Source organism: Acomys russatus, chromosome 7, assembly GCF_903995435.1.
Source record: "Acomys russatus chromosome 7, mAcoRus1.1, whole genome shotgun sequence".
In the NCBI taxonomy this organism is placed as follows: domain Eukaryota; kingdom Metazoa; phylum Chordata; class Mammalia; order Rodentia; family Muridae; genus Acomys; species Acomys russatus.
The window spans coordinates 50,293,220-50,306,109 of record NC_067143.1 but is presented as its reverse complement, the minus strand read 5'-3'; positions in this window follow the sequence as shown (position 1 = coordinate 50,306,109).

The following is a 12,890-nucleotide window of genomic DNA, read 5'->3' as shown; positions in this document are numbered from 1 at the left end:
TCTACACAGAGAAACCCCCTGTCTCGAAAAACAAAAAAGAAAAAAAAAAACCAAAAAAAAAAAAAAAAGAAAAAGAGAGAAGAAAGAAACAAAAAGAAGAAAAGAAGTAAGAAACTGGTAAAACAGCCATCTCTCTTCCCAGCTGAGTCCCTCCTAATACTCTTCATTTTCCTGCTGATTCGGTGGCATCTGCTCTGAGATAGCATAGCAGCCTCTCTAGCTGCCAGCCCTGGGGACCTGCCAGCCACTCCGCAGCCGTTTCTAGACCAGTTCTCATCTAGTCATTCTGACATTTGAGCAGATGTGTCACTGTGGCTCCTGGCAATTACCCTTCCTCCTGCTTCTTTCTGCTCCGCATCGCTGTGGCTTCAGGTTCCCGTGCTGCCTGAGAAAGCTAAGAACTAAAATTCCATCAGTGGGGCTGGGGAGATAGCTCTGTCAGGAAAGTGCCTGCTCTGTAAGTATGAGGGTCTGAGGCAGATCCTCTGCACCATGTCAAAAAAAAAAAAAAAAAAAAAAAAGAGCCAGGCTTGGCCCTGTGTGCCTATAATCTCAGTGATGGGGGAACAGCCACAGGAGGACTCCTGAGACTTGCTGACCAGCCAATCTAGCTGATCAGTGACTTCCAGCCAGGTTTAGTGAGAGACCCTGTTTCAAAAAGGTAAGATGGAGAGTGACTGAGGAAGACAATTGGCATTGACCTTTGACCTACACACACATACACACACTTACTCCTGAGCATATGAGTCCCAGTCAGAGCCTGAGGTGCTGTGGGAAAGTGTTGAGCCTAGGCCCCTGTAAAAGTCCGTTTACACCTGAGAGTGTTTGGGCCAGGCCCTGTCCCAGGCTCTGAGGGCCTGCCTTGGGCTCTGAGGCATACAGGTGGCCCCCCTCAGCCTCCCGAGTAGCATCTGAAGACACGTATTGACCTAATCCCCTCATAAAGGGAGGGCCGCCAGGAAACACTGATATTTGGGGATTTTTTTTTCAACAGGGGCCACAAACATTCAAATGACAGCACACAGGAAGCACACAGCTGAAAGTGCCAGCCCCAAGTCAGCCGTTATTTATCAACGACTTAGAACAGCCCAGAAGACACAGCCACAGAAATCCAGAGTCCTAGTTCAGGTCTTGACATGGCCTCATGTGCCAGACGGGAAAGGACGGACTTCCTTTCTGATACTCATTTATCTCCAAAAGAACTTTCTGAATAAACACAGTAAGTCAGCAGAGCCCAAACACACAGGAAAAAAAAATAGCTCTTATTTCAGCTACTGGGCAGGTGTCTGACAAGCCGCAACCCTCTGAGAGGAGTGTGCTCACGGTCTGCTCTCTGCAAGCCCCAGGCTGGAGTGCCAGACTTTCTGACCTGCCATAGTGTTATGCGGTGCTTGCTGAAAAGCCTGAGCCTTATGCCAGACTTACCTAGTCCCAAAGGGGTGAAGCCTGCAAGTCCGGGTTTTCCCCAGGCTCCCAGAGGCTGTGAGTCAGAGCAAAGATTGGGAACCTCTGCCCCTCAGTTCTCCTCTCTCAATAAAGGAAGAACTTAGCTTGGGCATCCTAGCAAAGATTTTACTCAGTTTTTTTCATCATATCTGAAGTTGAGGAGTGTGTGTGTGTGTGTGTGTGTGTGTGTGTGTGTGTGTGTGTGTGTGTGTGTGTGTGTGTGTTGTTGGAAACCCAGAGAGCAGATAGAAGAATGGTAGACTTTTTTTTTTTTTAACCACGGAGTAAAATGAGAGATCAAAATATTTCCTTTGCTCTAATCTGTTTGCTTTCACCTGGAGTACACATGACTTACTTAATAGGAAGAAATATTTTTAAAAGGAATCTATTATATTCCAGTGCCTTGAACTCCTAATGTTTCTGCTTCTGCCTCCCAAACGCTGAGATTATAAGTGTGTGCCACTATGCCCAGCTATTGTCCATCTTGAATTTCTCACTCCCTCCAAGTACTGCGACCTCCTGCTCCTCTGGCCTGAGGTGTCAATGAGGGGGGTTCATAACCGATTCTAGAATCAGGTACCCAGAGGATCTGTCAGATGCAGAGCCAGCCTCTTCTGCCAGCCAGGCCTTGCCTGGGCTGTCTCTGCAGGGACCTGGGCATTTGGTTCCAGGGATGCAGACAGCAGTGAAACTATACCCTGGCCTAGGTCAGGGAAGCAGGCCCAGCATGGCAGCAGGGCAGTCCCTCCCAAAAGCAGCCATAGCATCTCACCTCCAGAGGACATCCTTACCCTGAAGTAAGTGACATTTCATTTGGGGTTTCCTTTGTCCACTGATAGTTTGGCACAATTCCCCATGAATACAGTCGACCCTCAGTAAGTTAACACAAGTGAGTCACAAAAAAAGAATGCATAACTACAAGCAGCCCTGGGTATTTGTTGGGGACCTGGGTCACAGTGACCCGAGGTCCCTGCCGAACAGGGGATGTATTTCCCAGAAGCTCTGCACACGCAATGTTCCCTTCCCCACTGAACACCTGTATCTTCCCCGAGGAGCTTGAGAAAATACCCAGGACAAAGTTGATGGCTATGTTCGGCTGTCCCCAGGGCCTGCCCTCTTCTCCTAACAATCACAGAGATCCCCTCTCAAAGCACTCAGCCTCAGAGGTGGTGGGGGACTAGGCCTAGCACTGAGCAGCCTCTGTGTCTCCTCCCTCAAGCCCAGCTCTTGCCCAGCCTTCCCAACTCCTAGCCATCATCTGCCCTTCTAGAAAAGGCTTCTTGACCTTTTAAACTCAGCGCCTTACAGTGTGGACACATCTGAAGTAAGGACATCCCAAGAATCCTTGCCAAGCAAGACTCTAGATGTTCTTAGATCAGCTTGTGTCATGAGTTGGGCACCTGTGACCACTCTCATGGCCTCTCCCCCATAGACATGTTCAAGTAGGATTGGGACCAAGACCTTGCACCCACTAAATACCAAGGCAACACAGCCACATCCTCCCTGTTCTGTTGGCCTAAGTAAGGAGCACGTTTCCCTTCCTCATGCAGTAAGGGACCCAGAGCAAGCAGGGCAGAGATGGAACAACACTGCCCTCTCCCTATGGTCCTCTGTATGCTCTTTATCACCCTCCAAAGCCTCAGCTTTCTCTGTACCTCCACGGGTGGGTTCCAGTCCATCCGTGTCCTAGGGAAGCTGTCTTGCTCTTCAGCTTGGTGCCTCTGTGGTCACCATCAGACTGACGACTGCACCCCTAAAATCAAAGAAAGCCAGATAGGGATGGATCTGATGCTGGTCCTTGTTTAATAAGCCCTATGGCCCTGAGCAAACTGTTGAGGCTCTCTTGGTCTATTGAATTTCTTTTGGTGGTGGTGGTGGTGGCTGTTCTTTGAGACAGAGTTCATGTAGCTCGACTGGCCTCAACTTCCTGAGAGGTAAGGATGACCACGAACTCCTCATCCTCCTGCCTACTCCTCCCAAATACTGGGTTATAGGTGCCGTTGTACTTTTATCTATACACTGAATTTCAGATTCCCAGTTCATGGGGCTTGAGAGGAGTTTGGTGCCACAGCCTTCTTCTTCGGGATTCCAGCATATACTGAAGACTCGTGGGGACAACCAGCCTTGTGGACTGAGTATTCTATTACTGGACTATCCACTTACAGCCAGCCTTTGTTGGACTAGCTGCATCAAAGCCTGTAAGTCACTCTAATAAATGTCTTTCATATATATACATATATACGTGTGTGTGTGTGTGTTTGTATCTATATATCTTAGAATAAATGTTCCCATCACTGGAGTCACTATACAACAAGGTCCCTCATGCTGGGCAGAGCTCACCAGAACTGCTTGGAAGCAGGAAACTTCATGTTCTGGTGGCTCACTTCCCTGAGGCATCATTGGCAATGACCAGAGGCCTTGTCTTCCCACTGGACCCTCGTCTCATTTCTCCAAGGTGACCTTAAACACCTCTGAGAGGTCCATGTTCCTCTCCTGAAAAGTAACACACACACACACACACACACACACACACCAGGCTGCTGTGAGGAGAGGGGGCTAGGTGGCATGTGGCAAGTGCCTGGTGCAGACTTGAAGGCTGGGAAGCACTTGGCAGTTGTTAGTGTCTCTTCCCCCTGTCTCCTGAGAGGGAGCGATGCCAGTGATGTCTGCCACCTGCAAATCATAACCCACAAAACTGTGAGACAATGAAGACGCGCATGTGCAAGAATGTATGTCATAAAAGGTGAGTTGGGACTCATAAGAGCTTCTGTGAAGACTTCCGAAAGAGGCAGCTGCTCTTTAGGATGCTTCTTGAAGACGCACAGGGCATAGTGAGTGCCCTTGCCTGTCATCCCGACACCTGGGGTCTTGAAGAAGGATTTCCAAGTTCTACCCCCAGCCTGGGCTGTATAGTGAGGCTGTGTCTCAAACCACCACCACCACCACAACCACAACAAAATAACAAATAAGAGCTGGAGGGCTGAGGAGATTAGTCAATAAATAAAGCAGTGTGCAAGCATGAGGGCCTGAGTTCAAGTTCCCAGATACGTAACATGAATGTTTGTAGTGTCAGCACTTCTCCAGGTAGATGTGAGGAAGAGATAGCAGAATCTCCTAGAAGCTGATGGGTCAGCTAGCTTGGCATATACAGTGGGAAAGCAATAAAGAGAGCCTGTCACAAAGTGGAAGGTACAGATACCTAAGGTTGTCTACTGACCTCCATGTTTACACTGTGGTACAGTGGATGGACATGCAGTCTATATTCCCACACGGGGAGGGCACACACACACCGACACATGACACACACAGACACACACACACACAAACACACACATACCACTTACCACACCACACACACACACCACACCACACACACACACCACACCACACACACACATACCACACACCACACACACACACAAACACACACATACCACTTACCACACCACACCACACCATACACATTACCACACCACACACACCACACACCACACACACACACACACCACACCACACCCACACACACCACACCACACCATACACAATTACCAACCACACACACACCACCACACCACACACACACCACACCACACACACACATACACACACACCCCCCCCATACCCCGTCCATTACACACACCCAGTGCTGCGGTTACAGCTCTCTGATAGAGTTGATTGGCCGCATGCAAGAAGCTCTGGGTTTTGAATTCTAGCACTGCATAAGTGCGGTTTGCTAGCTTAAGCCTGTGATCTCAGCACTTAGAAAGTAGAAGCAGAAGGCTCAGAAGTTCAAAGCCATCTTTGGCTACTTAGTGAGTTTGAGCCCAGCCTGGAATACATGAGACTCTGTCTCAAAAAAAAAAAAAAAAAAAAAATCCTGCACAAAATCTGCCACTTTTCACTGGTGGTTTGGTGGCTTTAGCAGCCACTATCTTTTCCACTGGGCTCAGCTCTGGGGAAGCTGAGGGCGAAAATATAGAAACTGTGAAAATACTTCCTCTTTTATTCAAATAGATTTTGAAGAAGTCTAAACCTTAGGTCAGATTTCTCCCTTGAATGCAGTTGTTTATTAGGAGTGAATGACATCAAAGTCCCACCTTGGGGAGGGAGTACAAAGCCATTGTTTGTAGGGCTAGGGTGCAGCTCGGAGGCAGAGCTTGTAGGAGGCTCTATCTCAGTCCTCGCACTAAGAAAGAGCACGTGCTGCAGATTTAAAGCTCCGGGCATTCCCGTGTGTGTGTGTGTGTGTGTGTGTGTGTGTGTGTGTGTGTGTGTGTAGGTCAGAGGACAATTCCTGGTATTGTTCTTCAGAGGCCACCATCTTTTTTGAGATCAACTCTCTCACTGGCCTGGAACTCACCACATAGGCTAGGCTTAGTGGCCACCAAGCCCCAGGGATCTGCCTCTCTGCCTCCAGGATCCAGGACCTGTCATAAGACCTGCTAGGCTCGAAATGGGGCCAAAAGCTTATGAAACATACATAAAACGCATCAGGGCTCACTCCGGGCTGGGATGAAACTGGTGACTCTGTGTGCACTTCCAAGTGGTGAATTTATTTCTGAGAGAGTTTATCATAACAACTCCGTGTGTAGAGACTTTTTATGAGGTCTATGAAGGGCTTCCTCTTTGTTTACTAGCTCCCTGGAAGCCTAAAACTCCTCCTGAGTCTATGGGGCTTTGCTGCCATCTCTGACATCTGAGACCAGACCCAGAATACTATGCATGAGCAATTAATAGACAGAAGCAGCAGTCTTGAGGGGACAAAATCTCCAGGCTCTGTGTGGCTCAGGCACTAAGCAGTGCTTTGCCACCACCTGCTCTGATACCTTTGCTTCATTTGTTGCAGAAATTATTAGTAGAATGGGGACTGTTAATGGGACAAGAAGTGGTGGTGGGTTCTAGGTCCTAAGGATGGTGCTCTCATGAGCTGGGGGAGGACACCCGCAAGGTTACCCCCAGAGAAGCCTCTTATCCTTCTTTCTTCCATAAGGGTACAGTGATTCTACAACAGCTTGCCAACAGGGAAGAAGGCCTCACCGGAACACAAGTTTCCAGTCTCCAGAAGGGTGCTAGTCAGCCTCCTTGGTCTGTCACTTTTAGCCACTGAGTCTGGGATTTTGGTATGACAGCCAGGATCAAGGCGAGGGCCTTGGAGTAGATTTTACCATGTGTTAAACCAAACGAAACCACACTGGACATCATCAGTTCTGCACAGGTTCCACAGAGTAGGTAATAGAGACCAAATATCCTCAGGAGACTGTGATCTGGAGGTGGAAACGGCCTCAAGATACAGAGGCTATCCAGAAGACCCGGCATCTCCTGAGGGCCAGCTGTGCCAGGCATTTATATTCAATGTCTAGTTCAATGTCGTCGTCCCCCCCATAGAGGTGTCACACTACCCTCAAGTTCTAGTTGTGAGGCCAGGGCTCCAGAGGCTAGGTGACCTGGTGGGGCCAGCAAATAGCAGAGCTGCCACTAGAATCCATGTCTAAGCTCAGAGGCCGAGATGACTGAGTCCCACCAAATCCCAGCACCTTGTAACTCCAGGATTAAAAACAAAGATGAATATATCGCGTATGAAAATATCCTAAAGAAACACTATTTTGTGTGCTTACTAAAACACTAATAAGAAAGAAAATCCAGATAAAAGTAGTGACTAAAGGGGCTTGAATGTAGCTCAGTTGGTAGAGTGCCTGCTCTGCAAGCAAGAAGCCCCATGTACAATCCCCAGCACAGCATAGGCTGGGAATGGTGGTGCGAGTTCGTAATCCAGCACTTGGGAGAGGGAGGCAAGGGGTCAGAAGTTCAAGGTCATTACCAGCTATATAGCAAGAAGGCAGCCTGGCCTATATGGGATCCAGTCTCAAAATATAATAAAAAAGAATGATAAAACATCAAAGTAATAATTTGGGAGAATCTATGACCATTCCCTTCCTTAGAACTGGCTTTTGGTTGGTTTTTGTTTTTGTTTTTGTTTGTTTGTTTGTTTTTTGTTGTTTTTTTTTTCATGTGTGCCTGTGTATGCATGCAGAGATACCTCAGAGTGTAGCCCTCAGTTTCCTTCTACCACGCAGGGTCTCTGGTATGGAACTCGGGTTGTCAGGTGTGTTGCCTCTGTTAGATCCTAGACAGGTTCCTTTAGCAAGCATCTTTATCTCCTTGGCCATCTTCCCAGCCCGTAATTGACTCCTTGAAGGGCGAAGAGGAGACCAGTGAGTGACTAAGGAGGATTAAAGTAGGAGGAAGTAGTAGCTGCTGTGGATGCAGGTGGCATCAGACAGGGCCTTGGCATGATTTAGGAGGCAAAAGGGAGTCGTTAGAGGAATGTACACAGGGGACAGACTTGGCCTTAGAGAAGACACTTGGGTCCAAGCACATCACATTGGCCTAGCTGAAGAAACTTGTCCAGAAACCTAACAGTGTCAGTTATCTGTGTCGCCAAGAGTTAGTTCCAAAGCCTGGTCTCCCATCTCTTCAAGGGATAAAAGCAGAGCTTGTAGTCAAAGGCATGACACCCATGCTCTGACCGCAGCACCATTGCGCCTCCTCCTGAGATGGTACAGCTTTTCACTTGGCCAGCTCTCATGTTTACACATACCTGGGGTTTAGTGTCTACCCAGCAGGCAGCTGTAATGTTAAAACTGAGTTCAAGTTAGTTGCCTGGGCTTAAACCTTCTACCTGGGGTCTTGCCAGCCCTCCAGGTCTAAGGAGTATGGATGTTCTGTGTGCCTAATGTAGCTTCGCTAGGTGAGGTGGTGTGGGGGAGGGGGTAAGGGGCTGTGAGGAGGGGTGGGGAGTGCACTGATTGGTGAATGAGCATGCCAATGTATAGCTATAAAGCCTTGCAAACACAGAACAGGGTGGGGGACATCATTTTGCACTGATTGGTGAGTGAGCACTCAAACATGTAGCTATAAAGTCTTGCAAACACAGAACGGGGGGAGGCATCATTTTTTAAATCCATGCAGGATAGTCATGTATTCATTGTGTATGTATGCAGTGCACTGGGGCCACCAAGCCAGGCTGTCTCGGTTCCTCAAACACATTGAGAGCTTAGCTTTGGTGCTGAGAGATACCGCAGCACTGAAGAGCACACACTCTGCTTTTCTGGAGGACTTGAGTTCTGTCCCTGCCTTGGTTTGCTTTCTATTGTTATGATAAACACCATAACTGCTAGTAACTTGGAGAGGAGAGGGTTTATTTCTCCTTATACCCTTCATGAAGGGTAGTCAGGGCAGGAACCGAAGCGGAAACCATGGAGGAATGCTGCTTGTTGGCTTGCTCTCTCTGTGGCTTGTTTGGTTTGCTTTTTCATACTCCCCTTTCTTAAAACCGACCAGGGATGGCATTGCCCAAGTGGGCTGGGCTCTTCCACATCAGTTATCAGTCAAGGAAATGCTCTACATGCGAATCTGATGGGGGATATTTTCTCAGTTGACTCTAGCTTGTGTCAAGTTGACAAAATAAAACCAAGCAAACAGTTACCAACAGCTGTTATCAGTTGGTCAGTCGCCTGGAACTTGGTCTCCAGGATATTTAATGCCTTCTTTCTGGACTTCCAGGGCACTTGTACTGGCATGTGTGTATACCACCCTGCCCCCTACACACACACACACATATACAGATAACTAAAATATTTTTAAATTATTTTCCATTTCTGTGCCTTGGCTTCTCTTTATAAAGGAGATAATAAGGTATTTAAGTGATAGATTTATTGTAAATATTAAGGTATTGCTCATAAAAATCTGGGTGAAGTACCTGAAACGGTTTCCGGTACCTGTGAACTATTACCCAACCATGTCCTTACTGACAACTATATATCTAATAAGGAAACTGAAGAGGAGAAAGACCTGGATGCCATTCAGGAAGGCATCTGGCATCAGGTAGTAAACTGCTATCTCTGGAGAGCTTGTCTTGAGTGAGCATAACGTTAGCCCCTGAAAGTCTATCTCCCTACCTGACCTGTGAAGATAATCCTTTGGAATTTGACTGCAGCACTGTTAAGGAAGGGGACCACCCATGTCGAATGTCAGCCTTTGGCATGGCTCCCAGAACCTATTCAAAGGTAAATAATGCTGCCTCCCCAAAGGCCCATGAGCTCACCAGCACAGCATCCTTAACTGTGCCCCCACCTGCCCACACCCTTGACCCCAGCAGAGCCTGGTTAACAAATAACAAGCACGTGTATGCAGTCAAAGCCACTATTGCTGTATTCCACACCACTGCCCTCCTGGCTGTGTTCTTTCTGTCAGAAACCTCATTAAGAACATCATCATTAAAAAAAAAAAAAAATAATCATCATCATCTGTCACAGTAGCAATGTCAATTGCCATCTGCTGATATCTCTACTTAGGAAGGGCTTGGCCTCTCTCTGACTGTGTCAAACGTCATAGGAGACCTGCCACAACTCAGATCGTGCCCCTGCCTTGTTCAGATGCCTCTGTGCTCCACACTCGCAAACATCCGTTCCTTGGACTTTGGCATCTATGCACTCTTGCCCACGATGTTTCCTTACCAGGGTGGCCTTTCCCAGAGCATCACGCACCCAAAGACTCCAAGGTTCTTTTCTCACATTCCCACAGCTGCTTCTCTGCATCACTTCTCAGACATGGGCCACCTCGGGCCTTGTGCTGTGTTTATCTCTATATGTGAATCGTATGGGCATGCAAAGAATACGTGACCGGGAACCCGTTCTCACTTCCCCATGCCTCCTGCGTCTCCGCTCTTTCCTTCTCTCTCACTTCCCTTTGTTTTCCTGAAGATGTCCAACTATAAACCACACTTAAATGAATGAGGCCGCCGTCTTTTTACAGTCTCTTGTCATTTGTAAAGGTCTGAAAGAGTCTCCCTGCCTCCCAGTGGGCTACCGCTGAGGGAGACCGACCTCACATCATTTTATACACAGGCTGTTGTCAATGGCCTTCGACCAGGCTTAGCTCCCCACGAGGACCTTGCACAAGCACCCCATTGCCACATCCAGAGTTTCTGCCACACTCCTCTTGGCTCTGATTTTGTCTCTCCACTCTCGACTACTCCCTCAGAGGCCTCCTGAACTATTTCTAATGCCGAACAGCCCCTCGATGTTTTCTTCTTTCGGAGAAGTGAGTAAACACAGGCTGGTCTCACCTCAAATACGCAGCCATGCTTCAGTCTCCTGGGCTGAAATTACAGGTGTGTACCCCTCAACCTCATTTGTCCTTTTCTAGTCCGACCTTAGAACCATGTTAACTATTTTATCCTCTTCTCTCTTTCCCAAATGATATTCTGACACAGTTTCCTCTGGGCAGAGGAGGTGGCAGGGACACTGACATTCATTGTAGCGTCACAAATATGATTGGCCTCATCTGGGTTTCTAGGCAGCACCCTGTGGCCAGTTGCTGCTGATTTGCTAGCCTGAGGTCAAGGGCTGTCCCTGACTCTCCTGAGTGCTCACATAAAGTCATCCCTGAAGACACTCTCTGTGAGGAATGAAGGCCACCATTGTCCAAAGACACCTCCTTGAGAATGGCACCACAGGACTTGTCCCAAAGAATGGCTCTCCAAATTCATTTCTCCTATTGAGAATCTATAGGGTTTTTTTGCTTTGATTGTTTTTTGTTTTGTTTTGTGTTGTTTTGTTTGTTTGTTTGTTTCTAGATAAGGTATCTTCCTTATGTCTTTGGGACAGGATTTTCAGATCTGTCACTTTGTCCTACTTTGCTCTTAGTTCTGGGCTGCTGTAGCAGAGGATTCTCTGTGTAGAGGAAGGCTGAGAGGGGTCAGTCAGTCAGTTCCAGCAGATGATAGCTCCCTCTGGGAGGTAGGGCTGTCCCAAGACCTAAGAGGAGACACAGGGGGCCAGAAGGGAGAAAGCTGAAGGACAGAGGAGGTTAGCAGGGAGCAGAGAGCAGAGAGATCGGGGAGCGGAAAAATAATACACTCATAAAAGTGCCTAATATTCAGCATCATGTCCTGCTAGCGTAAGTATATTAAATACACTCTCACTATATAGTATAAGTTGGTCTTGAACTCATAAACCTGCTTCAGCCTCCCTGGTGCTGGATTAGAGGTATGGGCCACCATATCCATTTTTCTTTCTTTTCTTTTCTAAATTGAGACAGAGCTGTACTGTGTATCCCTAGCGGGCTTGGAATTCACTATGTAGATGAGGCTGGCTTTGAACTCACAGAGATCCACGTGTTGTTGCCTCCTGAGTGCTTGGATTAAAGGTGTGCACCGCCATACCTGACCCCTGGGTTTTTTTTTTTTTAATATATTACTGAATATATTTAAATGAAGAATATTTCTTTCTTCTAAACATATTCATGAAGAAAGTGTTCATAAATATATTCTGAAATATTTGAATATTTTTTGATGCTCCCTTCTCATCTTCTCTGGCCTTCCCCCTTTCCCTGTGTCTCAATCTCCCCTCACTTTCTCATCAAGTGGAGGTTCCACCACATGATTTCTCCCACGACAACAATCCAGCTTCTGTCCCTTTGAGGTGTGGCCCACCACCAAAGCACCGTTTCCTCGCCTACACACACTTGCTTGCACAGCTCAAGGGCTGTGAATAGACTCTATTTGTCAGTGGAAGAATGCCAGTGTCACACTGGGACTGGCATGAGTTAGTGCAGCCATCTTTGGAGAACACCATCCGCCTTGAATGGTGTTCCTGCTAGGGTTCCACTGAGCTACCTCCATAGCCCCTTCAGTAGGCTTTTTGGTTTTGCCTTTTGTAGTTCAGACTAGGCTTGAACTTGTGACCCTGCCTCAGCCTCCCATGTGCTACAAAACCAACACAGACTCTACAAGCACCAGACAAGTCCTAACCCCCTTCCCCACAGCATCCCACCAGGCTCTCCCTTCCAGCCACACCCCTCCACGCCCTGGATCCTCTAGATCTCTGACTAGTTAGTGCAAAACCTTGGACCTTAACCTCTTTTCACTCCCCTCTGGCCACCCACAACTCTGCAAATCACTAATCACTGGGGTGGGGGCGGGGTTACTCTATCATTTGCAGCTATCAGCCTGGGGGGGGGGGTGGAGCTCTTTGAGCTGGGACCTGGCTCTTTCATCCACAGGGATTTTAGAGCACCTCTCCAGGGACTTGTTGCACCCTACTATCTCAGGTTACAGAAAACCTTCTTCTCCCAGTTCATGGCTTTGCAAAAAGAAAGTGACACATATTTAATGAAAGGATTGATTCTCGCCCAAGCCACTTCCCAGGCAAGGCCTGGATTAATTCCTGCTTAACACTTTGTTTTAAAATACTGCTCCGAGTGAACCGAGCCATAACCTCTGTTTCATCTCTCCGAGGTGCAACATCTGGTCTCACGCTGGGCCTGGCCTTAGAGCTTCCTAAACATTGCGTCACCCGTAGTGAAGCGAGGCGAAGTTTAAACAGTACTTTCAGACCCATGTGAGCTGTCCAAGCACCAAGTGCTATTGGTGTCACTCTTCT